The sequence below is a fragment of the Lolium perenne genome, chromosome 5 (genome assembly GCF_019359855.2).
Source record: "Lolium perenne isolate Kyuss_39 chromosome 5, Kyuss_2.0, whole genome shotgun sequence".
NCBI lineage: Eukaryota > Viridiplantae > Streptophyta > Magnoliopsida > Poales > Poaceae > Lolium > Lolium perenne.
The window spans coordinates 161,034,889-161,050,226 of record NC_067248.2 but is presented as its reverse complement, the minus strand read 5'-3'; positions in this window follow the sequence as shown (position 1 = coordinate 161,050,226).

The following is a 15,338-nucleotide window of genomic DNA, read 5'->3' as shown; positions in this document are numbered from 1 at the left end:
CTCCGAACAACATAAAAATTCCATTCCATATTCCATATCTACTTAAAACGACATCAAACCTTAAGTGTGTCACCCTACGGTTGGAGAACTATGTGGACATGATCGAGACTCCTCTCCGATCAATAACTAATAGTGGGACCTGGAGATCCATAATAGCTCTCACATATTCAACGATGACTTCGTGATCGAAAAACCATTCACATAAAATAACAAGTCCCTTTGTCTCGCGATATTTTACTTATCCGAAGTTTGATCATCGGTATCTCCATATCTAGTTCAACCTCGATAAGTCCTCTTTACTCGTACCGTGTTATGATATCCCTTGTGAACTAGTCACATGCTTGCAAGCTAATTGGATGTCATTCCACCGAGAGGGCCCATAGTATATCTATCCGTCATTAGGATGGATAAATCCCACTATTGATTCAAGTGCCTCAACCCTATACTTTCCGAACACTTAATGATACCTTTATAACAACCCATTTACGCAGTAGTGTTTGGTGTCATCAAAGCATCCATCCGGTGTAGGTGATTGACGCTGGCGCGCAGTTAACGTGCCCGTTGGGAACCCCAAGAGGAAGGTGTGATGCGTACAGAGGCAAGTTTTCCCTCAGTAAGAAACCAACGTTTATCGAACCAGTAGGAGCCAAGAAGCACATTGAAGGTTGATGGCGGTGGAGTGTAGTGCGGCGCAACACCTGGGATTCCGGCGCCAACGTGGAACCTGCACAACACAACCAAGATACTTTGTCCCAACGTAACAGTGAGGTTGTCAATCTCACCGGCTTGCTGTAACAAAGGATTAGATGTATAGTGTGGATGATGATGTTTGCAGAGAACAGTAGAGCGAGTATTGCAGTAGATTGTATTCGATGTAAAAGAATGGACCGGGGTGCACAGTTCACTAGAGGTGTCTCTCCCATAAGAATAAGCATGTTGGGTGAACAAATTACAGTTGGGCAATTGACAAATAAAGAGGGCATGACCATGCACATACATGTTATGATGAGTAGTGTGAGATTTAATTGGGCATTACGACAAAGTACATAGACCGCTATCCAGCATGCATCTATGCCTAAAAAGTCCACCTTCAAAGTTATCATCCGAACCCTCCCGGTATTAAGTTGCAAACAACAGATAATTGCATTAAGTATGGTGCGTAATGTAATCAATAAATATATCCTTAGACATAGCATTGATGTTTTATCCCTAGTGGCAACAGACATCCACAACCTTAGAACTTTCACATCCTTGTCCCCATTTAATGGAGGCATGAACCCACTATCGAGCATAAATACTCCCTCTTGGAGTTACAAGCAAAAACTTGGCCAGAGCCTCTGATGGCGTGTAACTCACACGTTCGTTGGGAACCCCAAGAGGAAGGTATGATGCGCACAGCAGCAAGTTTTCCCTCAGAAAGAAACCAAGGTTTATCGAACCAGGAGGAGCCAAGAAGCACGTTGAAGGTTGATGGCGGCGGGATGTAGTGCGGCGCAACACCAGGGATTCCGGCGCCAACGTGGAACCTGCACAACACAACCAAAGTACTTTGCCCCAACGAAACAACGAGGTTGTCAATCTCACCGGCTTGCTGTAACAAAGGATTAACCGTATTGTGTGGAAGATGATTGTTTGCAGAAAATAGTAGAACAAGTATTGCAGTAGATTGTATTTCAGTAAAGAGAATTGGACCGGGGTCCACAGTTCACTAGAGGTGTCTCTCCCATAAGACAAGCAGCATGTTGGGTGAGCAAATTACAGTTGGGCATTTGACAAATAAAGAGAGCATGACAATGCACATACATATCATGATGAGTATAGTGAGATTTAATTGGGCATTACGACAAAGTACATAGACCGCCATCCAACTGCATCTATGCCTAAAAAGTCCACCTTCAGGTTATCATCCGAACCCTCCAGTATTAAGTTGCAAAGCAAATGCACAATTGCATTAAGTATGGTGCGTAATGTAATCAACAACTACATCCTTAGACATAGCATCAATGTTTTATCCCTAGTGGCAACAGCACAACACAACCTTAGAACTTTCCGTCATCGTCCTGTGTCAATGCAGGCATGAACCCACTATCGAGCATAAGTACTCCCTCTTGGAGTTACAAGCATCTACTTGGCCAGAGCATCTACTAGTAACGGAAAGCATGCAAGATCATAAACAACACGTAGATATAACTTTGATAATCAACATAACAAGTATTCTCTATTCATCGGATCCCAACAAACACAACATATAGAATTACAGATAGATGATCTTGATCATGTTAGGCAGCTCACAAGATCCGACAATGATAGCACAATGGGGAGAAGACAACCATCTAGCTACTGCTATGGACCCATAGTCCAGGGGTAGACTACTCACACATCACACCGGAGGCGACCATGGCGGCGTAGAGTCCTCCGGGAGATGATTCCCCTCTCCGGCAGGGTGCCGGAGGCGATCTCCTGGATCCCCCGAGATGGGATCGGCATTGGCGGCGTCTCTGGAAGGTTTTCCGTATCGTGGCTCTCGGTACTGGGGGTTTCGTCACGGAGGCTTTAAGTAGGCGGAAGGGCAAGTCAAGAGGCGGCACGGGGGGCCCAGACCATAGGCCGGCGCGGCCAGGGGTGGGGCCGCGCCGCCCTAGGGTTTGGCCACCCCGTGGCCCCTCTTCGTCTCGTCTTCGGACTTCTGGAAGCTTCGTGGAAAAATAGGCCCCTGGGCTTTGATTTCGTCCAATTCTGAGAATATTTCCTTACTAGGATTTCTGAAACCAAAAACAGCAGAAAACAAAGAATCGGCACTTCGGCATCTTGTTAATAGGTTAGTTCCAGAAAATGCACGAATATGACATAAAGTGTGCATAAAACATGTAGATAACATCAATAATGTGGCATGGAACATAAGAAATTATCGATACGTCGGAGACGTATCAGCATCCCCAAGCTTAGTTCTGCTCGTCCCGAGCAGGTAAAATGATAACACAGATAATTTCTGGAGTGACATGCCATCATAATCTTGATCATACTATTTGTAAAGCATATGTAGTGAATGCAGCGATCAAAACAATGTATATGACATGAGTAAACAAGTGAATCATAAAGCAAAGACTTTTCATGAATAGCACTTCAAGACAAGCATCAATAAGTCTTGCATAAGAGTTAACTCATAAAGCAATAATTCAAAGTAAAGGCATTGAAGCAACACAAAAGAAGATTAAGTTTCAGCGGTTGCTTTCAACTTGTAACATGTATATCTCATGGATATTGTCAACATAGAGTAATATAACAAGTGCAATAAGCAAGTATGTAGGAATCAATGCACGGTTCACACAAGTGTTTGCTTCTTGAGGTGGAGAGAAATAGGTGAACTGACTCAACATTGAAAGTAAAAGAATGGTCCTCCATAGAGGAAAAGCATCGATTGCTATATTTGTGCTAGAGCTTTGATTTTGAAAACATGAAACAATTTTGTCAACGGTAGTAATAAAGCATATGTATCATGTAAATTATATCTTACAAGTTGCAAGCCTCATGCATAGTGTACTAATAGTGCCCGCACCTTGTCCTAATTAGCTTGGACTACCGGATCATCACAATGCACATGTTTTGACCAAGTGTCACAAAGGGGTACCTCTATGCCGCCTGTACAAAGGTCTAAGGAGAAAGCTCGCATTGGATTTCTCGCTATTGATTATTCTTCAACTTAGACATCCATACCGGGACAACATAGACAACAGATAATGGACTCCTCTTTTATGCATAAGCATGTAACAACAATTAATAATTTTCTCATTTGAGATTGAGGATATATGTCCAAAACTGAAACTTCCACCATGGATCATGGCTTTAGTTAGCGGCCCAATGTTCTTCTCTAACAATATGCATGCTTAACCATAAGGTGGTAGATCGCTCTTACTTCAGACAAGACGGACATGCATAGCAACTCACATGAAATTCAACAATGAATAGTTGATGGCGTCCCCAGTGAACATGGTTATCGCACAACAAGCAACTTATTAAGAGATAAAGTGCATAATTACATATTCAATACCACAATAGTTTTTAAGCTATTTGTCCCATGAGCTATATATTGCAAAGGTGAATGATGGAATTTTAAAGGTAGCACTCAAGCAATTTACTTTGGAATGGCGGAAAATACCATGTAGTAGGTAGGTATGGTGGACACAAATGGCATAGTGGTTGGCTCAAGTATTTTGGATGCATGAGAAGTATTCCCTCTCGATACAAGGTTTAGGCTAGCAAGGCTTATTTGAAACAAACACAAGGATGAACCGGTGCAGAAAAACTCACATAAAAGACATATTGAAAACATTATAAGACTCTACACCGTCTTCCTTGTTGTTCAAACTCAATACTAGAAATTATCTAGACCTTAGAGAAACCAAATATGCAAACCAAATTTTAGCATGCTCTATGTATTTCTTCATTAATGGGTGCAAAGCATATGATGCAAGAGCTTAATCATGAGCACAACAATTGCCAAGTATCACATTACCCAAGACATTAATAGCAATTACTACATGTATCATTTTCCAATTCCAACCATATAACAATTTAACGAAGAAGAAACTTCGCCATGAATACTATGAGTAGAAACCAAGGACATACTTGTCCATATGCTACAGCGGAGCGTGTCTCTCTCCCATAAAGTGAATGCTAGGATCCATTTTATTCAAACAAAACAAAAAACAAAAACAAACCGACGCTCCAAGAAAAAGCACATAAGATGTGATGGAATAAAAATATAGTTTCAGGGGAGGAACCTGATAATGTTGTCGATGAAGAAGGGGATGCCTTGGGCATCCCCAAGCTTAGACGCTTGAGTCTTCTTGATATATGCAGGGGTGAACCACCGGGGCATCCCCAAGCTTAGAGCTTTCACTCTCCTTGATCATGTTGCATCATACTCCTCTCTTGATCCTTGAAAACTTCCTCCACACCAAACTCGAAACAACTCATTAGAGGGTTAGTGCACAACATAAATTAACATATTCAGAGGTGACACAATCATTCTTAACACTTCTGGACATTGCATAATGCTACTGGACATTAGTGGATCAAAGAAATTCATCCAACATAGCAAAAGAGGCAATGCGAAATAAAAGGCAGAATCTGTCAAAACAGAACAGTTCGTATTGACGAATTTTAAAATGGCACCAGACTTGCTCAGATGAAAATGCTCAAATTGAATGAAAGTTGCGTACATATCCGAGGATCATGCACGTAAATTGGCTTAATTTTCTGAGCTACCTACAGGGAGGTGGACCCAGATTCGTGACAGCAAAGAAATCTGGAACTGTGCAGTAATCCAAATCTAGTACTTACTTTTCTATCAACGGCTTAACTTGGCACAACAAAACACAAAACTAAGATAAGGAGAGGTTGCTACAGTAGTAAATAACTTCCAAGACACAAAATAAAAACAAAGTACTGTAGGTAAAAACATGGGTTGTCTCCCATAAGCGCTTTTCTTTAACGCCTTTCAGCTAGGCGCAGAAAGTGTGTATCAAGTATTATCAAGAGACGAAGTGTCAACATCATAATTTGTTCTCATAATAGAATCAAAAGGGTACTTCATTCTCTTTCTAGGGAAGTGTTCCATACCTTTCTTGAGAGGAAATTGATATTTTATATTACCTTCCTTCATATCAATGATAGCACCCACAGTTCGAAGAAAAGGTCTTCCCAATATAATGGGACAAGATGCATTGCATTCAATATCCAAGACAACAAAATCAACGGGAACAAGGTTATTGTTAAAGGTAATACGAACATTATCAACTTTACCCAAAGGTTTCTTTGTAGAATGATCAGCAAGATTAACATCCAAATAACAATTTTGCAGCGGTGGCAAGTCAAGCATATTATAAATTTTCTTAGGCATAACAGAAATACTTGCACCAAGATCACATAAAGCATTACAATCAAAATCTTTAACCTTCATCTTAATGATGGGCTCCCAACCATCCTCTAGCTTTTTAGGAATAGAGGCTTCACGCTCTAATTTCTCTTCTCTAGCTTTTATGAGAGCATTTGTAATATGATGTGTAAAAGCCAAATTTATAGCACTAGCATTAGGACTTTTAGCAAGTTTTTGCAAGAACTTTATAACTTCAGAGATATGGCAATCATCAAAATTCAAACCATTATAATCTAAAGCAATGGGATCATCATCCCCAATGTTGGAAAAAATTTCAGCAGCTTTATCACAGCGATTTCAGCAGCTTTAGCGCTTTCAGCAGTTTCTCGCTTGGCATTAGAAGTGGAAACATTGCTAACACCAATTCTTTTATTAGTATTAGTAGGAGGTGCAGCAACATGTGTAGCATTAGCATTACTAGTGGTGGTAATAGTCCAAACTTTAGCTACATTCTTCTCTTTAGCTAGTTTTTCATTTTCTTCTCTATCCCACCTAGCACGCAGTTCAGCCATTAATCTTATATTCTCATTAATTCTAACTTGAATGGCATTTGCTATAGTAACAATTTTATTATGATGATTTTCATTAGGCAAAACTTTTGATTTCAAAAGGTCAACATCAGCAGCAAGACTATCGACTTTAGAAGCAAGTATATCAATTTTTCCAAACTTTTCTTCAACAGATTTGTTAAAAGCAGTTTGTGTACTAATAAATTCTTTGAGCATGGCTTCAAGTCCAGGGGGTGAACTCCTATTATTGTTGTAAGAATTCCCATAAGAATTACCATAGCCGTTGCCATTATTATAAGGATATGGCCTATAGTTGTTACTAGAATTGTTCCGGTAAGCATTGTTGTTGAAATTATTATTTTTAATGAAGTTTACATCAACATGTTCTTCTTGTGCAACCAATGAAGCTAATGGAACATTATTAGGATCAATATTAGTCCTATCATTCACAAGCATAGACATAATAGCATCAATCTTATCACTCAAGGAAGAGGTTTCTTCGACAGAATTTACCTTCTTACCTTGTGGAGCTCTTTCCGTGTGCCATTCAGAGTAGTTGATCATCATATTATCAAGAAGCTTTGTTGCTTCACCAAGAGTGATGGACATAAAGGTACCTCCAGCAGCTGAATCCAATAAATTCCGTGAAGAAAAATTTAGTCCTGCATGGAAGGTTTGGATGATCATCCAAGTAGTCAGTCCATGGGTTAGGCAATTTTTAACCAAAGATTTCATTCTTTCCCAAGCTTGAGCAACATGTTCAGTATCTAATTGTTTAAAATTCATTATGCTACTCCTCAAAGATATAATTTTAGCAGGGGGATAATATCTACCAATAAAAGCATCCTTGCATTTAGTCCATGAATCAATACTATTTTTAGGCAGAGATAGCAACCAATCTTTAGCTCTTCCTCTTAATGAGAAAGGGAACAATTTTAGTTTAGTAATATCACCATCTACATCTTTATATTTTTGCATTTCACATAGTTCAACAAAATTATTAAGATGGGCAGCAGCATCATCAGAACTAACACCAGAAAATTGCTCTCGCATAACAAGATTCAGTAAAGCAGGTTTAATTTCAAAGAATTCTGCTGTAGTAGCAGGTGGAGCAATAGGTGTGCATAAGAAATCATTATTATTTGTGGTTGTGAAGTCACACAACTTAGTATTTTCAGCGTTGGCCATTTTAGCAACAGTAAATAAAGCAAACTAGATAAAGTAAATGCAAGTAAACTAATTTTTTTGTGTTTTTGATATAGCAAACAAGATAGCAAATAAAGTAAAACTAGCAACTAATTTTTTTTGTATTTTGATTTAGTGCAGCAAACAAAGTAGTAAATAAAACTAAGCAAGACAAAAACAAAGTAAAGAGATTGAGAAGTGGAGACTCCCCTTGCAGCGTGTCTTGATCTCCCCGGCAACGGCGCTAGAAAAAGAGCATGATGGCGTGTAACTCACACGTTCGTTGGGAACCCCAAGAGGAAGGTATGATGCGCACAGCAGCAAGTTTTCCCTCAGAAAGAAACCAAGGTTTATCGAACTAGGAGGAGCCAAGAAGCACGTTGAAGGTTGATGGCGGCGGGATGTAGTGCAGCGCAACACCAGGGATTCCGGCGCCAACGTGGAACCTGCACAACACAACCAAAGTACTTTGCCCCAACGAAACAGTGAGGTTGTCAATCTCACCGGCTTGCTGTAACAAAGGATTAACCGTATTGTGTGGAAGATGATTGTTTGCAGAAAACAGTAGAACAGGTATTGCAGTAGATTGTATTTCAGTAAAGAGAATTGGACCGGGGTCCACAGTTCACTAGATGTGTCTCTCCCATAAGACAAGCAGCATGTTGGGTGAACAAATTACAGTTGGGCAATTGACAAATAAAGAGAGCATGACAATGCACATACATATCATGATGAGTATAGTGAGATTTAATTGGGCATTACGACAAAGTACATAGACCGCCATCCAACTGCATCTATGCCTAAAAAGTCCACCTTCAGGTTATCATCCGAACCCCCTCCAGTATTAAGTTGCAAAGCAACAGACAATTGCATTAAGTATGGTGCGTAATGTAATCAACAACTACATCCTTAGACATAGCATCAATGTTTTATCCCTAGTGGCAACAGCACAACACAACCTTAGAACTTTCTGTCACATCGTCCTGTGTCAATGCAGCATGAACCCACTATCGAGCATAAGTACTCCCTCTTGGAGTTACAAGCATCTACTTGGCCAGAGCATCTACTAGTAACGGAAAGCATGCAAGATCATAAACAACACGTAGATATAACTTTGATAATCAACATAACAAGTATTCTCTATTCATCGGATCCCAACAAACACAACATATAGAATTACAGATAGATGATCTTGATCATGTTAGGCAGCTCACAAGATCCGACAATGATAGCACAATGGGGAGAAGACAACCATCTAGCTACTGCTATGGACCCATAGTCCAGGGGTAGACTACTCACACATCACACCGGAGGCGACCATGGCGGCGTAGAGTCCTCCGGGAGATGATTCCCCTCTCCGGCAGGTGCCGGAGGCGATCTCTGGATCCCCGAGATGGGATCGGCGTTGGCGGCGTCTCTGGAAGGTTTTCCGTATCGTGGCTCTCGGTACTGGGGGTTTCGTCACGGAGGCTTTAAGTAGGCGGAAGGGCAAGTCAAGAGGCGGCACGGGGGGCCCACACCATAGGCCGGCGCGGCCAGGGGTGGGGCCGCGCCGCCCTAGGGTTTGGCCACCCCGTGGCCCCTCTTCGTCTCGTCTTCGGACTTCTGGAAGCTTCGTGGAAAAATAGGCCCCTGGGCTTTGATTTCGTCCAATTCCGAGAATATTTCCTTACTAGGATTTCTGAAACCAAAAACAATGAAAACAAAGAATCGGCACTTCGGCATCTTGTTAATAGGTTAGTTCCAGAAAATGCACGAATATGACATAAAGTGTGCATAAAACATGTAGATAACATCAATAATGTGGCATGGAACATAAGAAATTATCGATACGTCGGAGAGGTATCAGCCTCTACTAGCAACGGAGAGCATGCAAGATCATAAAAAACACATAGATGATAGATTGATAATCAACATAACATAACATTCACTATTCATCGGATCCCAACAAACGCAACATGTAGCATTACAGATAGATGATCTTGATCATGTTAGGCAGCTCACAAGATCCAACAATGATAGCACAATTAGGAGAAGACGACCATCTAGCTACTGCTATGGACCCATAGTCCAGGGGTGAACTACTCACACATCACTCCGGAGGCGACCATGGAGGTGAAGAGTCCTCCGGGAGATGATTCCCCTCTCCGGCAGGGTGCCGGAGGCGATCTCCTGAATCCCCCGAGATGGGATTGGCGGCGGCGGCGTCTCTGGAAGGTTTTCCGCATCGTGGCTCTCGGTACTGGAGTTATTATCGACGAAGGCTTAAGTAGGCGGAAGGGTAGGTCAGGGGGCGCCACGAGGGGCCCACACAACATGGCCGCGCGGCTAGGGCTTGGGCCGCGCCGCCCTGGCGTATCGCCGCCTCGTCGCCCCACTTCGTATCTCCCCCGGTGTTCTGGAAGCTTCGTGGAAAAATAAGATCCTGGGTGTTGATTTCGTCCAATTCCGAGAATATTTCCAAACTAGGATTTCTGAAACCAAAAACAGCAGAAAACAGCAACTGGCTCTTCGGCATCTCGTTAATAGGTTAGTGCCGAAAAATGCATAAATATGACATAAAGTATGTATAAAACATGTGTGTATCATCATAAAACAAGCATGGAACATAAGAAATTATCGATACGTTGGAGACGTATCAGCATCCCCAAGCTTAGTTCCTACTCGTCCCGAGTAGGTAAACGATAACAAAGATAATTTCTGAAGTGACATGCCATCATAATCTTGATCAATACTATTGTAAGCACATGTAATGAATGCAGCGATCCAAAGCAATGGTAAAGACAATGAGTAAACAGCTGAATCATATAGCAAAGACTTTTCATGAATAGTACTTTCAAGACAAGCATCAATAAGTCTTGCATAAGAGTTAACTCATAAAGCAATAAATTCATAGTAAAGGTGTTGAAGCAACACAAAGGAAGATTAAGTTTCAGCGGTTGCTTTCAACTTCTAACATGTATATCTCATGGATAGTTGTCAATGCAAAGTAATATGATGAATGCAAATATGCAAGTATGTAAGAATCAATGCACAGTTAACACAAGTGTTTGCTTCTTGAGATGGGAGGAAATAGGTAAACTGACTCAACATAAAAGTAAAAGAATGGCCCTTCAAAGAGGGAAGCATCGATTGCTATATTTATGCTAGAGCTTTTATTTTAAAAACGAGAAACAATTTTGTCAACGGTAGTAATAAAGCATATGTGTGATGTAAATTATATCCTACAAGTTGCAAGCCTCATGCATAGATTACCAATAGTGCCCGCACCTTGTCCTAATTAGCTCGGATTACCTGGATTATCACCGCAATACATATGTTTTAACCAAGTATCACAAAGGGGTACCTCTATGCCGCCTGTACAAAGGTCTAAGGAGAAAGCTCGCATTGGATTTCTCGCTTTTGATTATTCTCAACTTAGACATCCATACCGGGACAACATAGACAACAGATAATGGACTCCTCTTTAATGCTTAAGCATTCAACAACAAATAATTTTCTCATAAGAGATTGAGGATTGTTGTCCAAAACTGAAACTTCCACCATGGATCATGGCTTTAGTTAGCGGCCCAATGTTCTTCTCTAACGATATGCATGCTCAAACCATTCAACTCATGGTAAATCGCCCTTACTTCAGACAAGACGAACATGCATAGCAACTCACATGATATTCAACAAAGGGTAGTTGATGGTGTCCCCAGGAACATGGTTATCGCACAGCAAGCAACTTAATAAGAAATAAGATACATAAGTACATATTCAATGCCACAATAGTTTTTAGGCTATTTGTCCCATGAGCTATATATTGCAAAGATAAAGGATAGAAATTTAAAGGTAACACTCAAGCAATTTACTTTGGAATGGCGGAGAAATACCATGTAGTAGGTAGGTATGGTGGACACAAATGGCATAGTTATTGGCTCAAGGATTTGGATGTACGAGAAGTAATCCCTCTCAATACAAGGCTTAGGCTAGCAAGGTTATTTGAAGCAAACACAAGTATGAACCGGTACAGCAAAACTCACATAAAAACATATTGCAAGCATTATAAGACTCTATACTGTCATCCTTGTTGCTCAAACCCTTACTAGAAAATATCTAGACTCTAGAGAGACCAATCATGCAAACCAAATTTCAACAAGCTCTATGTATTTCTTCACTAATAGGTGCAAAGTATATGATGCAAGAGCTTAAACATGATCCTTATGAGCATAACAATTTCCAAGTATCAAATTATTCAAGACATTTTACCAATTACCACATGTAGCATTTCCCGTTTCCAACCATATAACAGTTAACGAAGCAGTTTCAACCTTCACCATGAACATTATGAGTAAAGCCTAAGGACATATTTGTCCATATGCAACAGCGGAGCGTGTCTCTCTCCCACACAATGAATGCTAGGATCCAACTTTATTCAAACAAAACAAAAACAAAAACATACAGACGCTCCAAGTAAAGCGCATAAGATGTGACGGAATAAAAATATAGTTTCATTAGAGGAACCTGATAATGTTGTCAATGAAGAAGGGGATGCCTTGGGCATCCCCAAGCTTAGATGCTTGAGTCTTCTTGAAATATGCAGGGATGAACCACCGGGGCATCCCCAAGCTTATAGCTTTCACTCTCCTTGATCATATTGTATCATCCTCCTCTCTTGATCCTTGAAAACTTCCTCCACACCAAACTCAAAACAACTCATTAGAGGGTTAGTGCATAATCAAAATTCACATGTTAAGAGGTGACATAATCATTATTAACACTTCTGGACATTACACAAAGCTACTGAAAGTTAATGGAACAAAGAAATCCATCAAGCATAGCAAAACAGGCAATGTGAAATAAAAGGCAGAATCTGTCAAAACAAAACAGTCCGTAAAGACGAATTTCTAAGAGGCACCAGACTTGCTCAAATGAAAATGCTCAAATTGAATGAAAGTTGCGTACATATCTGAGGATCACTCACGTAAATTTGCAGAATTTTCTGAGTTACCTACAGAGAATTCAACCCAGATTCGTGACAGCAAGAAATCTGTTTCTGCGCAGTAATCCAAATCTAGTATGAACCTTACTATCAAAGACTTTACTTGGCACAACAATGCAACAAAATTAAGATAAGGAGAGGTTGCTACAGTAGTAACAACTTCCAAGACTCAAATATAAAACAAAAGTATTGTAGTAAAATCATGGGTTGTCTCCCATAAGCGCTTTTATTTAACGCCTTTCAGCTAGGCGCAGAAAGTGTGTATCAAGTATTATCAAGTATTATCAAGAGATGAAGCATTGGCATTCTTACCAGAGGCTCTACGCTTACCCTTCTTACTCTTTGGTTTAGGGAGTATATGATGGCATCCAGGTATGGAGGAACTTAGAGTGCCTTTTTCCACATCTATGGTTACTCCGAAGAGCTTTAGCAGGGATCTTCCAAGTGTGATTTGTCCTGTACCTACACATTCAATGACGAGATAATCAGTGGATACCGTTTTTCCAAGAAGGTTTGTGAATACTCCTTCAGCTATTCCCTTGGGAATTATAACAGATTTATCAGTGAGAGTTATTCCTTCTCCTCCTTCAGTAAATCCCCAGAGTGTCAAAGATTTATAAATACTTTCAGGCATAAGGCAAAATTCAGTCATAATATCACAACGAGCATCAAAATTTTTACCATCAATAGTAACTTTAATAGTGGGATCCCACATTGATGGTTCAGAGTTTATGGGAACATAATCAAAATGCTCACGAATCCGACCACACCCTTCTTTCAAGCAAGATACATGTGTCTCAAGAGTATTCAATCTATTATAGACACTAACAAGGGATGGATCATAATTATTAGTGGAACTAGATGATGCAACCAATTTTTTTATGGCATTAAAAGCTTGATCCCCATCACAGTGAAGGAAATCTCCTCCCACTACAGCATCTAAGGCATATCTATAGAGAAGAATAAGCCCAAAATAAAAATTACTAAGAAGCAAACTTAGTGTCATTTTAGGTTCAGTTTTATTATAAGAATCAAAAATTCTAGACCAAGCTTCTTTAAAACCCTCTTCACCCCTTTGTTTAAAAGTGAAGATCGATTCCTCGGGTGATAGAGTAACAACTACAGGACTAGTCATAGTAACAAAAATAAGGTAAATGCAAGTAACAATTTTTTTTTGTGTTTTTAGTATGGAGATTGCAAACAAGACAGTAAATAAAGTAAAGCTAGCAACTAATTTTTTTGTGTTTTGATATAATGCAGCAAACAAAGTAGTAAATAAAATAAAGCAAGACAAAAACAAAGTAAAGAGATTGGAAGTGGAGACTCCCCTTGCAGCGTGTCTTGATCTCCCCGGCAACGGCGCCAGAAAAAATCTTGATGCTGGCGCGCAGTTAACGTGCCCGTTGGGAACCCCAAGAGGAAGGTGTGATGCGTACAGCGGCAAGTTTTCCCTCAGTAAGAAACCAAGGTTTATCGAACCAGTAGGAGCCAAGAAGCACATTGAAGGTTGATGGCGGCGGAGTGTAGTGCGGCGCAACACCAGGGATTCCGGCGCCAACGTGGAACCTGCACAACACAACCAAGATACGTTGTCCCAACGTAACAGTGAGGTTGTCAATCTCACCGGCTTGCTGTAACAAAGGATTAGATGTATAGTGTGGATGATGATGTTTGCAGAGAACAGTAGAACGAGTATTGCAGTACATTGTATTCGATGTAAAAGAATGGACCGGGATCCACAGTTCACTAGAGGTGTCTCTCCCATAAGAATAAGCATGTTGGGTGAACAAATTACAGTTGGGCAATTGACAAATAAAGAGGGCATGACCATGCACATACATGTTATGATGAGTAGTGTGAGATTTAATTGGGCATTACGACAAAGTACATAGACCGCTATCCAGCATGCATCTATGCCTAAAAAGTCCACCTTCAGGTTATCATCCGAACCCCCTCCAGTATTAAGTTGCAAACAACAGACAATTGCATTAAGTATGGTGCGTAATGTAATCAATAAATATATCCTTAGATATAGCATTGACGTTTTATCCCTAGTGGCAACAGCACATCCACAACCTTAGAACTTTCTGTCACTGTCCCAGATTTAATGGAGGCATGAACCCACTATCGAGCATAAATACTCCCTCTTGGAGTTACAAGCAAAAACTTGGCCAGAGCCTCTACTAGCAACGGAGAGCATGCAAGATCATAAACAACACATAGATGATAGATTGATAATCAACATAACATAGCATTCACTATTCATCGGATCCCAACAAACGCAACATGTAGCATTACAGATAGATGATCTTGATCATGTTAGGAAGCTCACAAGATCCAACAATTATAGCACAATTAGGAGAAGACGACCATCTAGCTACTGCTATGGACCCATAGTCCAGGGGTGAACTACTCACACATCACTCCGGAGGCGACCATGGCAGTGAAGAGTCCTCCGGGAGATGATTCCCCTCTCCGGCAGGGTGCCGGAGGCGATCTCCTGAATCCCCCGAGATGGGATTGGCGGCGGCGGCGTCTCTGGAAGGTTTTCCGTATCGTGGCTCTCGGTACTGGAGTTATTATCGATGAAGGCTTAAGTAGGCGGAAGGGTAGGTCAGGGGGCTCCACGAGGGGCCCACACAACAGGGGCACGCGACCAGGGCTTGGGCCGCGCCGCCCTGGCGTGTCGCCGCCTCGTCGCCCCACTTCGTATCTCCCCCGG